The following is a 25,754-nucleotide window of genomic DNA, read 5'->3' as shown; positions in this document are numbered from 1 at the left end:
CTGAAGTGCAGAGCCCTCCCTTCCCAGGCTCCCAAGTTGCCAGCCTGTTTCACCACTGAACTTCCTCATCGGCTTTCCAGAGCACGTACAGCACTACATAGCGTTATTATTCCACTCTTCAGTGTGTGTAGTTACAGGTTGTCTATTTTACCTTGTCACTGAGGGTCACGTCTTCCAGGGTCCATCAAACATGCCTGACTGCACTATCATGGCTTTAAAAGAGAACGTAGTTGAAGCAAACATTGGGGCACTCAAATTTTTCTTCTGTTACAAGAATGATGCAATGATAATGCCCAGGATAAATTTCCTGGTGTTTGCTATGTTTATGTTCTGCACGTTGTTGCCTTGTTGATCTACACAGAAACTTCACAGCAAAAAGTTCTGCTAAAAAAAAATCAGACACTTAGAAAACAGATTTCCATGGGATAATTTTCTTGTTCCTCCACTTTTGGCTTCAGACTCTTTATATATATTTTTTTAATCCACTTTTTGGTGTCAGCTCAACTAAATTGACAATTATCCCAGAAAGGGTGAGGCTAATTGTCCTAATTAATACAAGAGGGCCCAGGTGGGGATTGTTGGAGCTCGAGACCAGTCAGGTGGTATGGGCAAAAAGCCCTCCAACGGTTGAGACCTGCTATCATAATGGAGAAGCTGGTGATACTGAAGCCTGTAATGCTCTTGTGGTATGGTTTTATGTCTTTGATTTCTGCTTGGGTTGTTGCATAATGTATGTTTGAGCTGTGGGTTTACATTTATTACAGATGTGTGAGGGAGAGAGGTTACAATAAAGAAAAAGCTTTCTTTCAAAGGAAAAAAAAAAACCACGTTAGTTTAGTGTTGTAGTGCTTGTTGATCTTGAAATAGTCAGCAGCAGACTTCTGAACTGTGGAAGGATATACTAGGTTCACCTATCAGTTGGAGATGTGGGGGAGAGTTACTAGCTGAAAACTTACTTGAAAAGGAGAACAGAATTGTGTTGTGCTTCTCCTATGCTGTAGCTATAAAACAACAGCTTTGACGATTCTTCACAAGGTATGTGAAGAGAAAATCTTTCTTTAACAGGAATTTGTTCACACCAATGGTTAATGCAGACTTGAAATTCTTTGAAGGTTTAGTTTTTGTGTAGGGGGAATGGCAGAATATTATACTTTTCTAACAAGCATATATCATTTCATTGAGATTTACGTTGCTCCTTGATCATCCTTCTCCATTCTTGAACTACCTTTATGTATGTAGCTGTCACTGAAGACTCCTGTTTGCTCCCTCGCATCTGACAAAGATTCTGAACAGGGTAGAGTCTGGTTGTTGACTTTAAGAGTAGATTTTAGCCCAATTTACACAGATAAGAATTGGCGTGTTATCCTACCCCAAGTGTCTGTTCAGTGAAAAACATGCAATTCTCTGTTTCTCCTATTATTTTGTTTGCCAGCAACCTGGCAAGCAAAGCTCTTTTCAAGTCCTGACCTGGCTGATGGCTATTTGAGGGCATAGAAAAAGGAGAAATAAATAGCAATTAGACTTGCTCAAAAACACTCAATACGTAAGGATTTAGAGTAATATTACGGTAGTTCATTATCGCGTTCAAGGATCCTGGTGAACTAACCACTGCACCTTTTCTATAACTGTGGGGTAAAGGCCATGATCTTCGTATTTGTCCATGGGGAAAAAGATTTTTTCAATCCAGGCAATATGACTGTTAAAACACATAGGAATAGGTCAGGCAGTGCCTGCTATGTGGTCCTATAGCCACAAGAGTCTTTTTTTTCCCTTCATGGTGATCTGGCTGTAGCATTGTTGTGCGTAACTTATGCTGATGCTAAAAGGAGTATGACTTGTACACATCTTGCACATCAGTTGTACTGTCTTAAAAAAAAATATTTTTTTTCTCTTCCTTTTCCCCCTTCCTTTGAAGTTTTAAGGCAGAACTTGCTGGTGACCCACTTTTGTTAACAGTTCTCTTAACTCACCCCTGTACTCGCTTATACTTTTTTTTTTTTTTTCCCTCTTCCACCCACTGTCTGTCTAGCCTGGTTTAAAATTTTTATATATGTACTTTTAAAAAATTGATTAGTTGGAGAGCTGCCCGTTCTTCTGCACTGTATAATAAGGATTTAAAAACTGCACACTGAATTCTGTATAGTGTAATTAAAACTGACCCAGATTTGGACCTGAGAACACCAGGACTTAGCCAAACTTGCCATGAGCTGAGTTCTGATGGCAGATGGGAGCTAATGAGGACACACTACACTCCAGAATTTCCCAGCTGCTTGGCCCCTTTTTGTACAAACAAGGTTTGGAGTGAAGTCCCAATCCCAAGAGCATGTTCGAGCAAATGTACTGCACCCAGTGTTTTGGGAAACAAGGCAGTGCTGTCAGGCTGTTTCAGGAAAATGTTAAGGCATTCTTTCCAAAGGGCTTTTGCTGTGTATTCCAGTGTTCTGCATCTGCTATCTTCCAGCTTCCATCTTATCCTAGACTGTGTATGTCCATGTGCTTCAGTGTATGCCTGAATTTCCTCTCCTGAATTCAACTGGGGGGATTTCCACCTTAATTTAATGTCAGAATCCCAAAGAACTGGGTCTCGCTTCAACTTGTGGTTCTCTTCAGTGGATTCAATGTCCTGGGACTGTTCAGGCAGATGTAATTGAATCGGTTTGAAGCAGCTGTAGCTGGCATCATGTGGTCTCAGATTGCTAGCACCTGCTTGGGTGGTTGTGTTCTTTTTTGGTGTGTGTGGTTTTTGTGTGTGTGTATGTTTGTTTGTTTGTTTTCCTCTCCCCATAACTCACTAGAGGGGAAGTAGTGCCAAAACCAGCATTGGTCTTGCAGCTGATAAAGCATTCCTGGTCTATATCCCGTTTCCCTTCTAGCCTGTCCACCTCATTACTGGTGCCTGCAGTAATGTTGGTGGCAGTGAGCAGAAACAGGTTTGTGCTTCTCCTCCAACTGCCTCCCTCGCCTTCAAGCCAATGAATACCCTGCCAATACAGACTCTTCTTCATAAGCAGTAAGACTTAATCGTGCTCAGGTGTGCAGAGTGTCTGTGCACTCCTTAGAAAATTGGGCAGCCTGTGGCTTGCTGTATCAAATGCACACATCAAATTTATCTACTGCTTAGTCCAACAGTAACTGCTGGCACAGGGAAGTTACTGTTCATGTCTAACAAATGACCAAATAGTCCGGGGATGTGCTTTTCAATATTTCTGTTCCCTTCCTACAGTGTAGTGTCAGTAGGTTTTGGTTACTGTGTTGCTGCTACAATCTAAGTTTTAATAGGGTAAGATTTCAAAGGGGACTGTGAGTCACTTGGTTGCCTTCCTGTATCATGTGATTTATCATAAAGTTCAAATTAAACACGATGGTACACTTGGTCAAATACAGTAACAACACACAGTGGTGTGGTTTTCAATATGATATTGCAAGATGGCATATTGAAACATTAATTTTTGTAATATATCCCTCCACTGACTTCCCCTCACTTTGTGCATAAAGTTTATGTGCCTCTCTCTCCTTTTTTCTTAACTCCCTGCAGCCCTGCTTGAGTGGTAAGGGCTTTACCTGGATTCTTAATTCCAGCTGTTTTTTGTCTTCCCTGTTCTTCCCACACCTTGCTCTCTTCCTTCTCTACTTCAGTTTCTGTTTCAAGACTGCAGTTCTGCACTTTGTCTTGAAAGGTGCTGCTCCACTGTGGGGTCCTGATAGTATGAGGAGAGTATTTCCTAATACAAGGGTGATTTTGAAATCTTATTTTGTTTCTTTGGGTGTCAATATTTGGGTAGGCTTTTGTATTGCAGAAAGTATTAGCCTACTCTAGTATCTCCTGCCTTTCTCTTTTTTCCCCCCACCTGTTGGGTGTTACCACTTTTTACTAGGGCTTGGATACATGGTCATGCCCGCCTTAAAATCTGCTATTGTATGCAGTTAGAAGTCAAAAGTTGTTCTTTTCTCTCCTTTTAACCTATATCTCTTATTTATATCAAATATAAATAGATGATGTGGTTTCTGTGATCTAAGCCAAGTCTTTCCTCCCTTGGAATAATTTCTGATGCTGAAGCATCAATCTGCAAGTCCCTTTGTTTTGGCAAGCTGGGGCATTGAAGGGTCTAGCAGCAACTTCTTTATGGTTAGATATACACTTCCCTTTCAGCAGAAGTGAAAAGCCAGTTGAAATGTATAGCATGAATTGTTTCTACCCTTTCAGTAACTGTATTGCAGAGCAGGTGCTCTTTATTTCTACAGCGTGGAATACTACTGTTTTAGATGTAGTAAAATTTGCTTTCAGGTTGCTTGGTGTGCTTAGGTACACGTCATACATAATGGTTCATCAGTGTCTGTGAAAGTGATGCTGCTAAACAGTTTTGATAATTGTCTAACAGAGATGCAGAAGAAGATGAAAACCAGTATTCCAATCAACCCGGAATCACTCTGACAGGGCCAGTAAGGTCATGTCATCACTTGATTTTTCTCATGTGCTGTAGCGATCTGTAGTGGGGTTTGCTTTTTTTTTTGTTTGTACCTGTGCTCCCACCTCCTTACTGCCTTCTGGTTACTGTCTTAAAAAAAAAAAAAAAAAAAAAAAGTCTACTAATAAAAACATCCGTTCATAGTGATAGCACTTACAGCTCTTTGTAGTCTGGAAGTGCTGCGACTACAAATGCTATCTACTGAACATGTCAGCTCGCAATTGTAAGAGGGGAAGTTAGTAATTTCCTAATTTAAGCATTAGTAAGGACAGTGGCCCTCAAGTTTTGGGAATATTGCTGTAAAGCGTTTTTGCTATAAGCAGCAACACTTATTTATTCTTCATTATTTTATTCAGAGCATGGAGTATTTATCGCTTTCAGATGTTTTTGGTGCCCAGCGTTCTTGTTGAGATCAGTAGGAATATGGAAGGGAAACTGTTCTTGAGACCGCAGTGAATATAGCACCCGTGGATATCTAAATAAAGAGCAACAGCAAATCAGAAAAGTGTTGTTTGTATGCAAAAATACTTGCTATTGGAGGGGGGGGAGGGAAGGAGAGGACAAGCAAAGAGTAAGTATGCAAGCGTCTATCTTAGGATTTCTTGGTGTCTTTTGTAGCCAGCCAGAACAAGAAAGCATCTGCCACTCTTATGGTTGTCTTGAAAATATATATAGTTTTAGGTCAGTAGCTATTGCTAGCTGATATCTTATATTCCCAGAATGTTTTTTTCTTGTACTGAAGTTTACTTAGAAATGTAGGCGCTAAATAATTGTGAATTCTACACTAAGTACAAAAGGTACTAGAAAACCAACAGGCTTTATATGAAGTCTGTGTGGCAAAACTGAAGAGAAAAATAGAGTTGTTTTTTTTTTTTTTCATCCTGGTTATATGAGTTGTAAATTAAGTTGTGTGTATATAGTGCTAAACCATCTTTTTTTTTTTTTTTTTTTTTTAAATAACTTTAATTTTAAGGTATCAGTTTAGAGACTGCACATCCTTTACTCGGATACAGTTGACTGATCGGTTTTATGCCATGCATGCTAGCTTTTTTGCTTATGGAGTAAATCACCTTAAAAACTAAGATATATTAGTGAGTAGCACAGGAGTGTGACAGAAAGGACAACAAAGGAAGTTAATAAATTGATAATGAAGTGGGATTATAGAGGATTGAGCATGGATATTAGAACCATTTCAGACACACTTTTTAATCACTACAACTCTGCTCTGATTCTGTCTAGTGGGTTTCTAGTGGCACCACCCTGAAATGTATTGTTGAGTTTTTGGAAAAAGACCACTTGACTTTGTCACTTATTGGCAAGCATGTCTGCATCCTTGATAGAGGCCGGGAGGTTAAATGGATGATAGAGACAGGATTCTTCTGTTAGCCATGCAGTTGGTCCCTCTGGAAGAGTCTTAAAATACATTGACAAAAATATTTTGAAAACTTGCAGTACCGCGTCTGATCTATGAACAAAGCCTTTATTTTGTGGGCTTGTCATTCCATCACTGAACTCGTAAACGTATGAAATCAAGCAGTCGGTGACTGATTTAACACTGGAGTGAATATAAAAGGTAGCGTATCGTGCTTCTAACTAACAAATGAAAGTGTGTAAGACAGTCAAACTAACACCAGGTACAGAGGAGGAAATGCTGAGAAAAGGGAATTGTTTCTTAATCTCAGGGAGTGCTGCTGAGAAGAAACCCAGGCCTGATTCTCTCAGATCAACCAAGAGTTCCTTGACAGAAGAGTGAATTATGTTGTACCCAGCTTCCCAAAGCTTCAGCCGCTTCTCCTGAAATACTGTGCTCGACAACTGGACAGAAGGCTATGCCGAATTAAATTTTATTGTTCTGGTGTTCTCCATCCATTTGCAATGCACATAATCAGGAATTCAGCTATGTCCCAAGAAACCTGTTTAACTTAATGAGAGCAAATGGCAATGGGTGTTCCTTACTTGGGACAGCAGTGCCAACATTTCTGCTTAATTGGGACATATTTGGCTGTTTCCAGTGCTTCAAGTGGTTTTTAAACAGGTGTTTAATGGGTGCTGAGTTCTGAACTCTGCCCTTTTAATATAGAAGTTGCCAAATAAAGATCAAGAGAAATAAAAAGATCTAATGCAGGATAAATATCTTTTATCTTTGTATATTTATTTAGCATAATCTTTACCTTAACTTGAATCACGGGTGGATGGGGAGGTGTTTCTTCTCATAATTGAGAAAGTCCATTAAATAGAACAACAGGATGTCTAACAGGGTGTCCTAATTAAAATTACCCTGTAATTTGAACAAAACATTCATTTGTATGTAGCTAAGGTTGACCTAAAACCCATCTAAATCAGGAAAATTATTATACACTTTTTTTTCCTGCTGAAAATGAAACTTAGCATTCTGCCACAAAACAGCATGATTCTGTTATTATGTAGTATTGAAGATTAAGGGTTTTCTCTTCAGTGTTTTTTAAAAAAATAAATCATGTTTTGAGGAAAATTTTAAAATAGGTTTCTGTACTACCCCCTCCCTCTGATAGTATTCATCCATGGTTGTGTTTGTGCAGGCTTTTGAAAGCAGACCCAATGCTGTTCAGTGCATGTTGTAAGCCTTTGGTCGTGGCCAGTGTTCTCGTGAACTAATAAGCAACTGAGATAGCAGCTGCTTTGCAGGACTGATTGGCTTGGGCTTGACTTTGGTATCTGTGAATACACAGTTTCTGACTTGCTTGGTGTGCAAGCTGGGTAATTTTGTTATCTCGGGGTGTGTGGGCCTGCATACATAATCTACGCTCTATACACAACTGGATAGATTTTACTTCTGTGTGTGTAAAAATGACCTATTCATGCTCTAGCTATCGTGTTTCAAAATGCTGCTGTGGCAAATTGTATTTAATAAAATTTATCAAGTCAAAGTGAATGTTTGGAAGAATTTCTAGCTTCTGAAATATTGTTTGTGTTTAGAAGGGAATTCTCAGCATCTTTATCTTGACAGAATTGTACAAGCTGCAACTTGTTGCTACTCAGGCACAAGCTGGTGGAATCTTTTGTGCTCTGCCTCTGGTTCTCCCCACTTTGCAGGCAGGTGGGGAAGGGGGAGGATTTTCAAAAGCTTGTGAAGCTGGTCTGAATGTGCTGCTGATGGATTCAGCTAGAACTGCTTCACTGTGGTTTCAGTGGAAAGAGAATCACACCATTGTTCCTTTTGATAATCCCACCCATAATGTGTAACGCAAAATGTAATGAGACAGCTATGTGCAAAAAAAGTGGAAATTCATAAATGCCAGAACTTAATTAGGTACAAGAGGGGCTACTTTTCACTGAATTATTCTTCTGCTTACACCAACTTTATACTTTCATCTCTCTGCTTCAGTGGAGTATGTAACAACAAAAGAAAGGGAAAAATTGGATGAACAGTTTGCAGTTTGTTTCACCTACTTTTAGTTCCAAGAAGAATTGTTAGAGTGAAGATAAAATTTGAGGCTAGTGTTGTGGTAATATACTACTTAAACCAATCAAGAACCCTCGAATAGGAAGTATTCAAATATTGGCATCATTTAAAATCCTTAGGTTCTCCTCATTGTTTTAATGACCGTCAAAGCTGATGTAGGCACTGTTGTAAGTTGGAGAATGTAATTCATTTAATCAAACAATTGTGATGATGAGCTAATGATACTGTTGCAATTAGGTGTTAATTACAAGTATTTACTGAAGTATTTTATAGATGTATGCATATACATACATTAATGTGTATGCATGTCTTCCAGTGGACCATTGTTTTATAGAAAGAAATATTCAGAAACACTATAGCAAGAATGTATGCCTGATTGGGTTGTACAGTTATTGGGAAGCCATATCCTATGGGCAGCTGAAAGAAAACAGCAGTCTCCTGTTGGTAAACCAGCCAAGCTATCATATTGGTCACATAACTTGAACATGTATAAAATTGTGTAACAACCTGTGCATCTGTTCGTGACTGATAGGGTAACTACAGATCTCTTCAGAGCATATATAACGCTGCAATAAAAATAATTAGTTGTGTGGATGCCGTTGCTTCAGAATTGCGTGTGCTGTTATATAACGCTGCATAAGAAGGTATTATTTCATTGTTGTGGAAGGGAAAAAAAGCTGCCAGTTCTGATGTCTGAAGGGTATTCTGCCCTTGAGGCCTGGTTGCAATTGAGGTATGAAAATTCTGACTGACTCTGGTACTGAAAAGGTTGGTATTGGTTGTTGAACTAATGATCAGGTATCCACACTGTTCCTTTTAGTTTTCTTAGCCACTGTAATTTCCAAGATGATGAATCATCTGTGGATTGTAACTGGCTAGTCAAGTTGTTCATTAGTGACTCCTCCTGAAGAAATTGTGGATGATGGTGTTGGGTGATTACTTGTTGCCCTAGGATCTCTCTCACGTAGGGTTTAAATTATTTTATTTTTTGTTACCCATGAAGCAAACAAGCTAAAGGAGTAGATTTGGACTGCAACGTCATCTGTATTCACCTGAAATCCAGATTTATATTCCACAATTGCTAGGGCAGAGTGACTTCAGAAATGATGGTGTTAGAAAGCTTAGATTCCACTCTGGCTGGAATTAATGGTTGTGCACTGAGAAAGTAGCAAGAGATGCTTAATATTATAACTGCAAAGATGAAAAAGAAAATTCCTGCTCTCTATTTCCAAGTGTATTTTCTGAAGTCCTTGAAGGATTTCCAGGAGCTTCTGGATGTCCTAGTAACAGTGGTTCTTAATCGTGCGCTTTATCATTTGCCGTTGGCAAGAAAGCTCAATTCTTTCCTTTTGAATGTGGGACCTTGCCTTATTGCCTCAGGGAAGCATTACTGTAATGCATGTCACTTGAGGCTAATTCAATCTGCCACTTGGAAATTGCCCCTGGTGCAGATTGTAGCAGTGCACCATTATCTCAAGCTATTTTTCATCAAAAGCACACTGCATCTGTTCTGCATGATCTGTATAGCCCGTCAGTTTATTTTAGGTTAGCATGTGAGGTGGTGGCATTTTTTTCTACCTGTAAAACCGTGATTGCTTTGGTTTCCAGCAATGTGATAGGAGCCTTTCTTCCACACCATACCAAAGCAGCCCTGGACTTCTCAAGATGAAGGTACGCAGAAGCTTAAACTGATTGACATCAAGGCCTCTCTTGTGCCTTCACTTGTACAGTCCTGCTGCCTCCTTAGCTCTAACCCCAAAATGTCATGACTGGATGTTGAGCTGTGGCTGGAGGTTGATTTGGATGGAAACATGAAAAAGGAACATTCATTCAGCTGAAAGCCCCCTGAACCAGTTACCCTGTTCTGGCTCAAGGATGGGGTCAGGCACATGTGTCCAGGAGAGAAAAAAATGAGAGGGAAGGCTGAGATTGTTGCAGCTGTTATTTAAATTAGCTCAGATTGCAGTAGAACAACACTGGTAAGGTTCTGGAAATAATAACCCAATGGTTTCAGCAATGTAAGCCATGAGTACAGGATATGGAAGTTAAAGGAACTTTGGCTTTGGAATTTACTTTCTTTGCTGTTTGCTAAAACCAGCATTTTGGTATGCATCAGAACTTCTGAAGATCACACACCTCAACCTTTCCATCCTTGAAAAAGGGAAAATGATTTGAAGGCTTGATTAATTTCTTTTATTGGGTTTGGTTGCTATATGCCATTAGAAGATGAACAGGCAGGAGGAAGCAGTAGGCTTTTCTTTTTTTGTAAGCAGTAGGGAGTTTTCCCCTTTGAAAAACAGCTAAAAGTTCATTAACATTTCAGCCAGCTTTAAATTAAAATTTGTGTCTGCAAATAATCTATAACGTATTTTGAGTGCCAGTGAGGCACATCAGGGAAGCATCAGTACGAGTTTCCTCTATGTACAGCTTGCAACGCAGATCCTCCATCTTCTGTCACGGTGTCCCTGTGCTGAGAATGGGTCTGAGAACGCCTGCCACGTTAACCCTTGGCCTTCTGCTGGGCCTGTAAAACTGTGGCTGGGACAAAATGAACCAAGCAGATGACTGCTGAATGCTGAATACCACACCTGCTTGGTAAACAAGCTGGCTTGGCCTAGTACTTGTTACCATGCCTTACTCCAGTAGATTTCAATAGTGCTGCCTGCACTGGAAAGGGCTACACCTGCCATGTTTCTGTAGGACAGGTTCATATAATGTGCCTAATGGGTTCTTCTCTTCTCCCCCGTCCTTCTACTATTGAATGTCAGTATTTTGCCTTTCCAAAAGCAGGCATTGCTTGGCCTGCTGAGCACAAGTCCTTGAGTATGTTGCTGAGGAGAGTTGGGCAGCGATGCTAGCTGCTGTGTAGGCCGCAACAAATGGCAAACTACTGTGCTTTGCTGGGTTTCACACGTTTGAGGGGACATGGAAATGTGCAGCATGCAGCCTGAAATCATGCTTTATTTTTTTTCTGTGAAACTTTTATGTCGCTTGCTTCCACATGGAATAGAATTGCAGCTATTCTCTGCAATTGGTACCCTCACTGTAAAGCCTGTGGAGAAAAAGCTTTTGCTGACGTATTGTGCTCTTGGTAGGGCCTGTATTGGAGCTTCTGCCAACTGTTTCTAAAGGTTTTTGCCTTTGTGACATCTTAAAGATCTTTTTCTCTTCTTCCAGGGAACTAGGGGGCTTGATACATCCCTTGCATCCTGCATTTACTCTGACCACAGTCCCTCCCTGTTCTCACAAGTGGAGCTCTGCCCTGCTTCCCTTCCTGTTGATTCCCAGTCAGCTACATGGTAAGTTTTTATTATCTCTCTACTTGTTGCCACAAGGTAAAATTCTGGCAGACTCTCTCTAAAATCCATTAGCACTGGGCATCGAGGGCAAACTACTTCATGCCCATCAAAGATCATTCAGTCCTGTTCCAGGCTGACAGTAAGGAAAGGAAGATAGTATTGAATTAGCATTGGAGCTGAACTTCAGCATAGATTGTTATAGGAATAAAATATGAAGTAAAATATGTGACAGAATTAAATCCATCAGTTCTAATAAAGGAAACAGAAGAAAGCAAAGAAATCTTGGACCCTTAAATCCCATTAACCAGGCCAGAGAGAGAATGTGTTAAAAGGGAGCTGCACTGTATCTTTTTTCATTGTTTGATGAAATAATCTTTTTCACCCTTTAAGTGGTGTGTTTAAAAATCCTGGTATTTCTGAAACAAAGAGAATACACAGCCACCGAGCTAGCAGGATTTTATACCTTCCTTTTCTGAGTATTGTCCTTCAGTACAATACCGAGCCATTTCTTTGTTCTCACAAGCTAGCAGTTAAATTGTATGTAAATGTATGCAAATTAGATGCTGTCTAATAAAGAGAGTCATTAGATGGAAGAAATATTTAGTTGGGGGGGGGGAGGAGAAAAGAAAGCAGGTGTATTTTGCAATAGAAAATGTAAGATTGCAAAAAATCCTCAAACTTTGGGTGAGGGCTTTTTGTAAAGCCATTAAAATATTTTCTAAAAGACTTGCCCTACTCTTGGTCCTTTCTTCTCTGTGTTTTTGTGTGTATACTTCTCTGATCTTAAAACTCACAGTGGCTGTTCTATGTGTATATATATGTATTTGAAGCGATGCACAAATCCTGTGTTCATAAATGTTTGATTTCTTTAAATCATACATGCATGTACTTTGTATTAGGGTGTGTTTTTGCTTACTGAGTGTATACAGGTGGAGTCCATGTGGTAAATTTTATATTCATGGATTGATTTATTCATCATATGCCCTGAGTGTCTGTCTTATGCTCACTAAATCATCTTCCTTCGTTTTATCGACCTCCTCCTCAACAATTTTAAAGTATTTTTTCCACATTGTTCACTAAATCTCAACGCCAGGTATGTTTCCATTCTTTGGTGGAATTTTCTACCAGGTAATCCCTTTTGAAGTATGAACCTGATTCAAGCTTAAAACAGCAGTGACTTTTCTAAACATAAAGTTGCAGCTTGGAACATTAAAATGCTAGGAATGTGAAGCTTTGTGTCCTTAAAGGCTGGAGAATCCACACCTGTGAGTGGAGCTCTCAGCGTCCATCTAGGCTCCGAAAGGCTTAGAATTGATGAATCTTATGCTCTTGCCACTTCTAAGGAGATAAATTTTAAGACTTCAATCTCTCTGCCTTAGAATCTGTAGCTCTGATCTGTCCACTCTTCTGTTTGAGTGGATTAGTATACACAGACAACATGGCTCGAAGTTGGTATTGTATTTTGTTTCTGATGGTCAGTTGTCATGGTTCAGGCAAGCGAGCCGATAACTATACTTTGGCATATTTTTTCAGTTCCCGTTTTGCAAGTCTGGAAGTCTAAAGACATATATGTATATGTGTATAAATGTATGTATATAAAAACAATGTTGTTTAAATATTTACACATAAAGCCAAGGGATTGGCTTCCTTCCCAGAATTACTGGAACTACCTTCCCCAGGAACATTTGGACTTGAAAAATCTCTACAGCAACACTTTTCAGAAACTAAACAACTTGTGAAAAGAGGAACTAGCTCTGCACCCTTTGCTGTTCATATGGGTTCTTTTGCTTGGGGTGATGGAGAGGCCCCCGTGCATGAGTAATACATTTCCAGTTAATTATGACAAGATGCTCTTTTATTACTCTTTCCCCCCACAGTTTCTCATTGGTTTATTTTATGAGAGAACATTTATGAGAGAAACTATAGCACAGTGGGGAATTTTTGTCATTGTTCTAGGACAGGTCTATTCAATGTGCTGCATCTGAGCCACATACAGTCCAGAGGCAGCAATTCCTGTCTAGACAGCTGCAGGGCAGATGGGCTGATCACTCAGAAGGAGCTTGGCTCCCTGGTTGCTCCACGTCCCCACCATGCTTGCTGAGCCATCAGCAGAGGGGCTGCAATGTGTGTCCCCTACATGATGGGAAGCGTAGGCAAGGTCGTTGTAAGGATACAGTGGAGGGTCAGCAGTGAATGTTCTTGAAGGAGAATGCCTTCATTCTATTCAAATTATTCTTGAACATTCAAGGTATTCTGGAAGGAAAGTACCTCAAACAGAAGATGTAAGGTGAGGATTACTCTAATGGGAATACAAGGAGAACCTGAGCTGTAATATGAAGATTCTGGAGAAAGATGAGATTAATAAAGTAAGGTGAAACACAGTGTATTGTGGTGAGTGGGAGGTATGAGGCAACATGAGTAAACAGAAAATGTTAATGGTTTACCCACTCACTTGGGGCACCGCTCTTCTAGGCTGTCTGGCATTGCATGTCCTAGGAGAGTTGAGTCACTAGTGATATAAATATTTAACACTGTTTTCATGCAGTGTGCAGCCTATAGGAACAACTTCAGCCACGTCCCAAAATCTGAAGAATTTGTGTTAATCCTGAAACACCAGTTGGGATGTTTGTACAGGAGCCTAACAGTCAAGGACAGTGCTTTGGCTTGCAATGTGTTCTTGAGCAGGGCACCGAATGCACATGCAGATGAGAATATGTTCAAATGGGAGAAGAAAGATACAGGGTTAGGGGCAGGAGTCTGATTAACTGCATATTGCTCTCCAAACTTCCTGTGTTCAGGGCAGGCAGAGAATTCAGTGTGTACTTTTTGAGGATACATGTGTTAATACTTTGGTCATCTTTACAAAAAGTGTTATACAGCTTTCCTGGGCTCAAAATATATTGCAGGTATATGTGAGGTGTCCATATCCTGTGATAATGAATCCAAAATCAGTACTCTAGACAGATGTGGGAATAAGACCAGTGGTCCATCGAGTGTGACATCTTCCTCTTAAATGTCTTCAGCTGCAACAGAAGGGCAAAAGAAATGCTTAGTTGTGATGTGAAACAACCAATATTTTCATCAATGATCTGAAAATAGATGAGATTTTTTTTAACTTCTATTTCTCAGGAGCTTATGAGCTTGTGCATCTTTTTTTTAAAAAAAAAGTTTTAAATAAAATATGCTGCACTAAACTAATCCTAGAGCTAACGAACAGGCAATGGGACTAGCAGCTTTTGCTATTACCTACTGCTTATTATTGTTATTATTATTATTTCTTTTTAATTATGCAAAGTGCTAATCAGTTTGATTATGCACAGTGCTAATCAGGTTAATTATGCAAAGTGCTAATCAGTTGTTCTCTAAGCACACGAGGAGAGCAGAGGTGCTGGCAGTGAATGGTGGTTCTAGATGGGGGTAGTCACGGCAGTCATTCCTTATTAAAAGAGGAGTAGGTGAGATGACAGGGGTTTTTGCTTCCATTAAAAAAATAAATAAAAAAAGAAAAAGCCATGAGAGTGATAGTTCTGGTGGGGTAATGTCTTCTTTCACAGCAAGGCAGACTTTTTTTTCCAGGCTGGCTCATGCTGTTGGATAATTTCTGTAGGAGTTTGAGTGCACTGATTTGGGCAAATATATTACAGAGGGGTCTTGTAATGGATGGGGTAGGAGTGTGCCCCCACTTGAGAAACTGAGATGCATAACCAGAAAAATAACAAATTAAAGGAGTTTGTTCAGTATAATGAACAGTCAACTTTTAGACACCGGTAAGTAGAATATTGATAATGTTGCATGAATAACACTTGATCGTATGCTCGTATGGTTGAGGGTACTGTGTGAGCATCCAAATTGTATTTCTTTCAGTGTGATACCTTTACAAGCAGTAGGAATGTAGGGTGCCTTATCAGGGGAACGTATGTTAGGCTGCACTTTTTCTTCCTCTTTAGTGCTAAATTACAAATTAGAATTTTGCATTCCTGTGAAGCAGGATCTGTTCTCAATAAGCTGTGTTCTTCTGACAATTACTGAAGATTCAGTGTGTCTATTTTGCTGTGCTCAGTGTCTAATATCTAACCAGTATTCCTTATTTGATTATGTTTCAGTGTTGGTGTGGGATACATAAGCACCACTTTTTACAGTTAGTAATGGAGATGACGTTCCCAGAGCAGAGAGCTACTTGCTCATAAAAGTCTTGGGTAAAGGATCTTAAGAGATTTTTCAAGTCATTAAAACAAAAGACTAGTCCTGTATAAGGCCTATAGTGGTAGAAGGTTATTGCATCAGTAGTGCAAAAAAAGTTTTCCTTGGAAAAATTAATCATTGCAGGTGGTTACCTAGGGGATGTCATGGCAAATTTTGAATTATATTTAAGGTAGGAAGTAAGGCATCATTATAACTTACACGAAAGCCTGAAATTTAATAGCATTGCCTTCTCAGCATTGTCCACAAACTCCACAAGATGTTGGCCCTCAAACCAAGTTTGCTTTACTACCAAGTGTGTGGGTACATACTCATCTGGTTTCAAAAATTTGTGATGGTTTTAGAAAGCTAAACTACTGCTCCACCATCAATTCCAGTGCTTTAAACCTGGAATAGAGGAGTATGTGATCTAAAAACCCTAAGTGAAAGGGAGAAACCAGAGTCCTGAGAGTGCAGATGCTTTTCCCTCCGATCAGAACCGTCTGAAGTTAATGCAAAGCTTCCCGTAAGCTGATGGTTAATCAGATCCCTGGTACCCGAGGTGCTGCTCCAGAAAAGCTCAGTCTGTTGTCCTCAGATCTGAATTTGACCTGAAGTAGTACAGTCCACAAACTATTTCCACAGAATTGCTATTCTGCTTTCATCTATTGTCCCCAGCTCTGTTTCTGTTTGCTCTTTCAGTACGCTCCACTCCTCCCTCATCAGCTCTTTGATGAGACACAATAGGAGAGTGTGTATAGTCAACCACAGTAGGGGAAAAAAACTGACTTCTTCATGTGATCCCTTGGAATCGCACAGCCTCGCAGGAGGCAGATGCTTGCTTTGATTGCCCTACCCACAGAAATGCAACAGTCACACACTTGGATTATTGTCCTGTCTCTTTTGGAGGCTGGGCTCCAAAATTGCACAAGAATGGAATTAGCTTGAAAGGTATTGTGATGCTTTAGGTGTATTCGTTGTCATCATCTAAAGATTTTCAAACTGGAATTTCATCCTTTGGACAGAACACATCAAAGTTTTTGTGCTAGTGTAAGTATTTCCCCTAGTCCCCTATCCCCTAACTTAAAAGATCATGTATAGACAGAGGACACTTGCAAAGCCAATAGCATATGCCACCTACAGTATTTGTGTGGGACAAATGTAAATTTACCACATGTAAATCTACCCAAAGTGTTGTGAAATGCAATAGAGTTTATCATTATTCCAGATGAGTGGGTTTCTGATGAATCAGGGAGCTAGAAAGTCAGGAAACTCACATTCTGCTCCAATTTTTACCGCTTTCTTTGTAACCCTGCTAAATTGCATTATCTTACTCTGCTTCAGTTTTCCTTGACAGCGAAGTATGGATAATGATCCGGACCTAACACGAGGTGTGGGAGGGTTGTTGTAAGGCAAATGCATTGTTTGCAAAGTGCTTTGATATCTCTGGATTAAAGGCGTTGTGGAAGGGCAATGTATTACGGGGAGTTAGCTGTGTTATTAAGGAGCATCATCAAATCTTGTGATCTTGTGTAAATTTGTGCAAGATAACACAAAAATAGTTTGCGTGCATCCCTAAAAAGTGAAATAAGTGGATGGAGAAAAGTCAGTTGCCTTGGCGTTAGGCTAATAGGTTAGCAACAGATGAAGAAACCCCAGTAAAGAAATCTCTGCTTTCAAAAGCAGGTCTTGTGTGACAGTGGCATTGTTGCAAAACCGTTTTGTATCTTCTTGAGGACCTGGTCTTCAGAGGTGCATGCTAACTGTTCTGCAGCTTAATAGAAGTTGAGTCTGCTCGTTGGCATTCACAGAGCTGGGAGCTGGGGGTGGGGGAATTAATAACAAAAAGATCTTAAACATTCAGCCTGACCTTTGGAAGTTACTGACCTGCATTCAGGTTACAAATACACAGCAATTTTCTCTTGAGCTGCAAAGACTCTAAATGTTAAATCAGTAACTCGATCGGGCTAGCAGCCCTTCTCCTCCCTGCTTGCTGGTGCCCAGCTGCCACGACTGGAGGAAAGGACCAAGAAAACTATCTGCACGCATACCTCTCTTATGGTGACACGAGTACTCGGAAGAAGCCCCACTGACACAAGCTAACCCAGAGTGACACTTTGCTTTGAATGTCTTCTCCCATTGATCTTCTGCAACGGAGATAAATAAACACTGTGTGTGGGGCGGCCAGACTGAGTATTTTTGCTCCTCCAAATGTTTATACATTCTCTGGTGGTTGTTTGTGTTGCTGTTTGTTGACTGTAAATTCCAGACCTGGATGTTTATGATGTATACATTTGCAGGAGTGGGAAGGTTTGGGGAGTTGGTGAGGGTAGGGCTTTTTATGAACATTACCAGCTGAATAGAGGGCGGGTTTTTTTCTGCTTCCAGCGTGATGAATTAGTCTTTGTGCTCATGGTGGAAGAGAGGGCTGCTGTAGCAGGAGCATTAGCTAACAGGCTGTTTTGTGCTCAGGTAGATGCACAGAAGAGGCTGCTGAAGATTTGTCCGATAGGAGCCAAGTTAGTTTAGCTTTGCATCTGATTAATAATCAAGTCTGTTGTGCTCGCAGTTTCATTGGTGATGATGCATGTCTTCTCTTGGGATTCACCGACTGAAGTTGTTGCAGATGCCAAAATTCCCGATGGCAGAGACCCCTCCTGCCACTCTGTTGGTTTCAGTTCACAGTTTCTATGCCTGGCCATTAAACCAACTCTTCCCTCTTTCACCACTGCTGTTGTCAGCATCTCAGTGTCTAGGGTAGTGGGAATGTGTAGAGGTTTTTGGGAACTGATGCAGGCACTTCTGTCCACCAAATTGAATGGGCATTTAAGAATTCAGCTTAATTGGTCATCATTTTTTTCATATTTGCTGGGATTTTCCTCAAACCTGTGCTTCTGTTGTATTTGTGCAGGTTAAAATCATGTTTCTGATGCTCCAAACTCCTTAAAGCCTGCCTAGTGTTTTTCCTTTTTGCTCCATCTCGTGCACATTCTCTCTGTTTGTTAGAGGCAGGTTTTGCTGTCTTGCAGTTACTGCAGCACAGCAGCCTCTCCTGTTTGTTTATAAGTTTGACTGAATTTTAACTATTTATATTTAATTTTATTAACTTTAAGCATAACTTTTAAGGAAGAACTTCTGCTATGGGTGCACTGCTGACCGATGTGACACCAGATAGAAATATTTGGCTTTGCCTGTAGTAAAATAGCCTAATAGCATTTTCTAAGAGTTCTTATGCCTTCATGGTTTACTTGGAAGGAAGCTTTGAAAAGAGGCAATGACCTTTGTGGCAGGGAGGTTTTTTCCTTTCTTACCAAACGGTGGTTCAACATCCTGATAATTGCTGTACTGTGAAAATAAGGAGGACCTAACACCATTGTCAGCTTCTCGATTCTTCTTAATTTTCTCTCTGGTGAGCCGGAAGGTTGCCAAACTCATGATAACAACAGAGCACTGATGTGTTGGTATAGTAGATTCTCTTTTTCAGCTGGCTATTTAAAAATCCAGAGTTAAATACACTAGCTAAACAAGGTGACAGAATACTTTGCTTATCTGAAGTCAAATCTGTGAATGCCAGAACTGAAGTTGGCTTAGCAGCCTCAAATTGACTTCCCTGTACTTTTGCAGTTTTTAATTACATGATCACGCTCTTTTCTGTGGGAACTGATCATCTCTTAGTACACCTAATGGACCTGGTCTGAGGTTGAGTGGAGGTTCCTTAGCACGAGGCTGTTTTCTGTAAGATCAATCGGCTCACTTACTGCAAACACTGCAAGATGTTTAATAAATGAGGCGGGAGATAGCTGCAAAAGACAGGGTGATCTTATTCTTAAGATTGAGGTGACACCGTGCATATGCTTAAAGGGGAAAAAAGTGCTTGATTTTTGATTTGCTTATAAAACCAGACATCTATAGGTGGGCTACGAGGAAAGCAGGTATTGCTCCCTTCTCTTTTCAGCTCACTGGCATCTTTTTAACCCTTCACTACTTGTATCCTTTTAAAGCCTTCTGTTTGCATTCATAAGGGCCCCCTAAAAAAAAAGTCAAGTCCAGTAGTAACAGCCTGTGCTGCCTTTGCCTTCTTTTTCACTTTGCTGGTATACAAATGCCTTCCCCTCACCTCCCCTTTCCATAAAATAGCAGTTCCCAGGATTTTGACTTTGAGTTGGTAGGAAGCATGATGTGTTCCACATTACTCATTGAGAAAAGTGAACGCAACCCTGATGATGCTTTGAGGGATCAGTTGGAGATGCTGCTCTAAGTAGAACTGGTCTGTCTAGCCAGGTCCATTTTCTAAGCAGTGGGAATTCAGCTGTTTTCTTGTGAATTCTTTTCATATTTTATTACTATGAAGAGAATACAAAGAGTGCTTGTTTCTCTCTTTTTTTTTTTTTTCTCCCTCTAGTTGACACAATCAGTATTATTTGAAGGAAAAAAAAAAATTACACACAGAATGGGAAATAGGGTGGGAAAATGTAATAGGATCTGCAAATCTTTTCTGTCTTGTCTGAGTAAATGAGAGCTGATGAGAGATGCAGCACAATGAGGGCTAGGGAATGCTGGCTGAACTGGTGTATAAAGATTGTTTCATTTTGCTTCATTTCATTTTCCCATATTGAATTTGAAAGGGAAAATTGCAGTGGACATGAAAGTTTGCTGTGGAAACACCTCGGGTTGCTGTACCCTTGACGTGAACCTGGGCAGACATGAAAAGGAGTGTTAACTGAAGTGGTGTATGAATTTTGTAGGTGTGCTTCTGAAGCACTTTCTGAAGTGCCCTTTCAGAAACAGTGGCCTGCCTCTAGGCTGTTAGGCTACTTCTCTTTAATCTCTTTTATTGTCTACTTAAGTTACCAGTTCAGGAAAGGTTGTGGGGTTTTTAGCTTTGGTGTTGTTTTTTTTTTTTTTTTGTTTATATGAGCCAAAACCATGCTGATTTTCCAGGTAAATCTGTTTTTTTTCCCCTCATGCAGACTTTCAGGAAGACTCGGAGGAGATTTTCTTCCCCCCACTGCCACCTTTTGCCTACTCTAAATGTTTATTTTGCATTTTTGAGTGAAAGTAATGCAAGCTCGGACAGAACTTGGTCCTAGGTGGGATACTATGACAGCAATGCACTCATCACCAGACAAATTTTACCATCAGTGTTACAAGTGGTAGTGTTTTTATCCAACTGGGGTGGCTGTACATCTCTTGCTGAAGGGAAGAGCTATAGTTAAAATCATTTGTGAGTCAATTCCGTCTGAAAAGTTGTCTTTTGCATGTTATTATGCTACCTTAGGCATGGATAATTTTCAGAGAGAAAAAAACAAAACAGGGTAGGATTTGTGTTTTTCTTGTAAGTCAAAGTCAGTTGTAGAGGTCTGAAATAATGCAGCATGAACAGCAAACATTTCTGCATAAAATCTCCAACAGCACAGATTATAAGATTTGAGACTCCTATAGCAGCCACTACTCTGGGAGATATCTTTGATGATAAAACATTTAAAGATTAAACCTTTTTTCTCTAATCTGCTTTTAAGTAAGTGAATTAGCGTTCAAAAGTAAGACTCAACACCTTGGCTTCAGAGTCCAGCTGGTGTGATCCCAAGGCAGGTTCATGTTGTGAGCCGATTTAAGACAATTCTCTCAAAAACACTGTGTAGCTTCTGTAACTTTATGAGACAGACGTGCTTGACCAGCGTTTATCTGGAAAGCAGTTTGCTCTCTATGCTTGTTCCCTTTCCAATGGCCTCAAGACTGAAGAGGCTGGGTGGGCACGGGAAGAGAAACGAAGGGTTTGCTTTTCTCCAAGCAAAAGGATGGTTTAATGGCATTTGTATAGTGCTTCATCCACCCTGAAGTCAAGGCAGAGGTTGTTGCTTTCCAACTCTCTGCTCCCTAGCCATTATTAGGGAACACCTCTCCCCTCCTAATGAAGACCTGGCAAGCACAAGGGTATCCATGGGTGAGTGTTTCTGCATGGGACTCATTCCACAGAGCATCTCTTGAGCTCAGTATGTAAAGTCTGGGTGTTGTTATGTAACCCCATAGTCTCAAATCTTAGATACCAGAAGGGAAGCGAGGAGAAAAGTTCTTCTCCCCCACTCTAGGAGTGGGGAGGCAAAGCTACCCAGTATCAGATGTAATGGCTAGACGGCAGCAGGGAAAGATCGGAGATCTTAAGAGCTGGCTGAAATCCAGAAAGGGTTGGTGTTTTTTTTGGGGGTGGGGTGAGGAAGAATGCTGTATAGCAACGAGTCTCTTACACAAATTATTTCAGTCTAAATCTTTGTCCTGTGCAGTCTGAATAGTTATCCTATCTCGTATACATTAGTAATTCAAGGAATATTCTTTTTAGTAGAATAAACAAATTTTTGCTGCTTGACATGTGAAGTGCTTGTACTAGTAAATCCCACAGACAGCTTCTGCCCCCCATTCCCCAATATTGTTTTGCCTGATTATACAACCTTGAAAGTTTAAAATTGACTGGTTTACTGTAAGAAGCATTAAGTAAATGCAATCTCTCTATTTTTAATAACACTAGCTCAAATATCATGTGAGATCACACTAGTCCTCCAGTGTAATTAAGTTTATGGTTTTCTTATGCACTTCAAATGCCTGTGATGTGCAGTTAATAGTATTTTTCAGACAAGTATTAGGACACCTCGGCAGCGATGCCAATGTGGGCTGGTGTCTATCAGCAGTGCAGACACCACAAAGTAATGGAAATTGCAAGACACTCTACTATAATTTGTCTAAAAATATGCATGACAGCAAAGCTTTTTTACCTGAGTTTAGAAAGTGATAAGGCTCTGAATTAGAGTGGAGCTTCATAAATGAATCGGGCATGAAACAAGATTTTCGAGTTTGGCTTGACGTCCAGTGTTTATCGAGACTGGAGCGTGGCTGAATATCAGAGATCTCCTGCATCTGGGGCTTTGTATCATGACTGTACCTGCAGTCTGATCTCTGCTGCATAATTCTTAACTATAAGTTGATGGAGAGCTGCATAGCAAGCTTTGGAGTAAAGGTTTGGATGGACTTCTCTTCTGTGTGTCTATATATACATACGTATGTGTATGTAATACTTCTTTGTTTAAAGAAATTGAGATGTTCAATACAAGGGTGTTTTATTTCTAAGAAAAGAAAATTGTAGTGAAGATGCTCAACAATTCCAATGAAATGGCCTGAAAATATTGAAACAAACAAACAAAAAATAAAATGTCTTTTCTCCCAAAGTAGGTTGATTTTTATTTTCAGGTATTTTGAAAAATGAAGGCCAAGACCTCAGATTTTGAGGAGGGCGAATGTTTCTGACATGGTTCCAATTGACAAACTCGTTGAACACTGCAAGTTGCAATCGTATGTAGCTAGGTTTGGATGCAGGGTTACAGCTCTGTAAAGCAGAAGAGGATCTGACTACTCTGACATCTTGGAAAGTCTGGGACAAAGTCTGCAGTATCAGGAGTTTGGGAATCTTGAGATTCAGCTGGGTTGCTTATAGAAATATTGGAACTGAGCCCATAGTCACCTTCTGAAACGGTCACCTCTGATATGATAGGGCTTTCAGGAGTCTCTGCCTTTGAGGGAAAGTTTGCCCATGTAACCACGTTCTCTCCAGTAAGCTGAAGTTTAGCTTTATCTAAGTGTCTAAAGGCCCAGTGAAGACCAATAGCTAATACGTGGGGCAGCTTCTCAGTGGCTGCCTTTTAAGTTCATGAGCTAACTCCTGTGCAATGCTTTGCTATGCTGCGCGTTGTGGGTACTGCAGATCTGTGTAATCTCTGGCAGGTAGCCATAAACTGGCCGTTCCTTTCTTAAAACAGCGCATGCAAATGCTAACCAACTGTTTGTTTTGTTCATGCAAATTTTTTGCCCATGCAAATTTCGGCTGCAGGTTTCCTGCCTTACACGTTAAGAGGTTGGAATGTGCTTTTAAGTGGGAAATAATAACAACGATGGTTAAGCAGCCCCATCTCTTTCTGTTTTCTCCTTAATCAAGCTAACATGGCACAGACTTCAGTGAGGCTACTGCATCAGTGAGGACCGCAGGATTTGGCCCAGCAGGTATTAACTCATATAAATCCTATTGGGAGCTTTCTTTGCCTGCTATCTGCCTTTTAGGGGGACTGCTGGGGGGCAGGAAGCAGAGCAGCTAGGACAGGCTATCGGAGAACCTGCTGTGGCATCAACTGCCCATTGCTGGCTGGGAGCTGCCAGCTGACATTTGAGAGAACATGCTTTATATGAGAAAGTGATGAGTGAATGGAAATTAAAACAAAAGGATTGAAAATAGAGCTGTAATCAATCTAGCCCCGGTATCTCAGTAAACCAGGGATGTTTTTTTTCACAGGGAATTTGGGGTAGGTATCACAGCAAGTGCCACGATGGCAGGGTCTTCCCCCTTTTCCCCCTCTTCCCCCTCCCCTTCCATTAAATCTACATTTGGAAGGTGGATGGTGCTGACTCATAAATTAAATTGGAGTAATACATACAGTGTATATATATTTCTGTCATTTTGTCTCAAATTAAACACGAACCTTCTCCCCTGACAAGATGATAGAAAAGTTAATTGCTCGCCCTGGCTTTAAATTGGAATTTGAATTTGCAAAATGCTAAAGGTTTATGAGATCTAAATCATGAGGAGCTTAAATTACATTCCTGTGATAAAATATTAATAAATCAATTAAAACATAAGCCGAGTATAATATTACTTTTTTGTAGGAACCTTGAACACAATAATTCATTAGAGTGTGCAGTAACAATTATTGTATCTTTTTTAATTTTCTTTTTTATTAGTTTTTTTTTTTGAACTGGGGAAAAGGCAACATCAGATGGGAACACACCACACAATGGTGGAATATTATCCTGGTACCAAATCTAGTCATCTCCTAGTAACAATGCACATGCATACAAAAGCATCTAAGCAGTCCTAACTGCACACATGGTGTTGTGGTTCACAGATAACCAGATGCATTCCCTCAAATTTAGGGGCTATTTCCCCCCCTTCACAATATGGAAAAGAAGGACAGAAGAAAAGTGATAGTGCTGCTCCTGCTGCTTTTTTCTTTTTCCAGTCCCTTCCCATGCCATTTTATTCTTGTTCTCCTACTCTCCTTTCCCTTGCTGGGTACAAGACTGGTATGATATCAGTGTCAAAACTTCAAAAATGCACGGAGCTTTCTGTAAAGCTGGCCTGAGTTTTGTGTTGGGGAAACCTAAGCCAGAACTGGATTTTCTTACTAGCTTTTCAGTTCTGTTGTGAGCAGCTCTCGCAGCTCTGATCTTTACATAACCCATTTCTGCGTACTATATAAAGAGCACTTCAGGCACAGTATGAAACTTAGTTATTATTTGAGGAAGGAGGTGTTATGCTAGCTCAGCATGCATTTCGTATATGCAAACATTAATACACGAGGAATGCAATTATTATATATACCTGCACACCTCTAGTGCCTGTCAAGGTGCGGATTCCTTAGTCAAGTGCTTTTCACCTTCTGAGAAATGACTGGACTGCATGGCTGCTACAGCTTTGCTTGGGAAAGGGTCTAATTGCTATCATTACATTATTTGTGTTGCATTCTTGAAGCGTTATTTAGTACAAATTACACGCTGCTGCCAAATTGGCAGCTCTGGGGACTGCCAGCTGCCACGTGGATCCATAGCGTAGGTGCTGCGTGCTCTGCCCACCCTGCCCTGTGCCCAGGCATCCTCAGCCCCGGTTTTGCCAGAGTATAAAGGTTTTTGACTGGATGAGGGGATTTCAACAGCAGGCCGAGCTGGGCCCTTCTCTCAGGGGATGAGGGGCTGGTGGAGGAGGCCTGGAGGCAGCTGGGGAGGGGTACGCAGCTGCCACCCCCCTCTGCCTGCTCACGGCCTGCAGCCATCTCGCTCACAGCGGCACGGGGCAGCTGCTGTTGGCCAGCTGAAAGCAGTTAGGGCCAGAGTCAGCTGGGGAACACAGCGAGAGGAGATCCAGGAGCAGGTGGCTGTTGGTGCTCCTCACCACCTGTCCGAGGAACGCTTTGCACAGAAGTGATGGCAGGCGCTGGTTTGCCCTGGGCACGGGATCCCGCGTGAGGCTCAGGGCCTTCCCATCCTCATGGTGAGAAGATAACTGGTGGATCTAGGGATCCCACCTTACTGTGCTCTCTCAGGGGTGACTTCATCTTGCAATTAACCTTGACTTTCCACAGACTTCTCTGTTTTGCCATCCCTCTGCTGATGAAGCCAGTCAAGGTCCATTGTAGTGATGCAAAATATAATAAAACTCTTCCTCATCACATGTACCATGTCCCTGCTGGTAAGCTCTTCATCAATATTAACAAATTAGTTGTTACTTTTTGTATGTATTATCCTCTTTTTAAGAAGGGGATGTAGCAAAAGTCG

The 25,754-nt window shown here is 40.7% G+C and overlaps 1 protein-coding gene across 3 annotated transcripts in view; it reads left to right on the top strand.

Annotated features, from left to right (window-relative positions):
• ZBTB20 (zinc finger and BTB domain containing 20) overlaps window positions 1-25,754 on the top strand; it is a 453,606-nt gene that overhangs the window by 85,083 nt on the left and 342,769 nt on the right. For all 3 annotated transcript variants that reach the window (XM_084301334.1, XM_084301336.1, XM_084301335.1), the window contains exon 3: window positions 11,086-11,207. The gene's annotated coding sequence lies outside the window, so the exon portion shown is untranslated. The remainder of the gene's footprint in view (window positions 1-11,085; window positions 11,208-25,754) is intronic.

This window comes from Netta rufina (genome assembly GCF_964035555.1).
Source record: "Netta rufina genome assembly, chromosome: 1".
Lineage (NCBI taxonomy): Eukaryota > Metazoa > Chordata > Aves > Anseriformes > Anatidae > Netta > Netta rufina.
The sequence above is the reverse complement of the archived record's forward strand: the minus strand, read 5'-3'. Positions and strand labels throughout refer to the sequence as shown.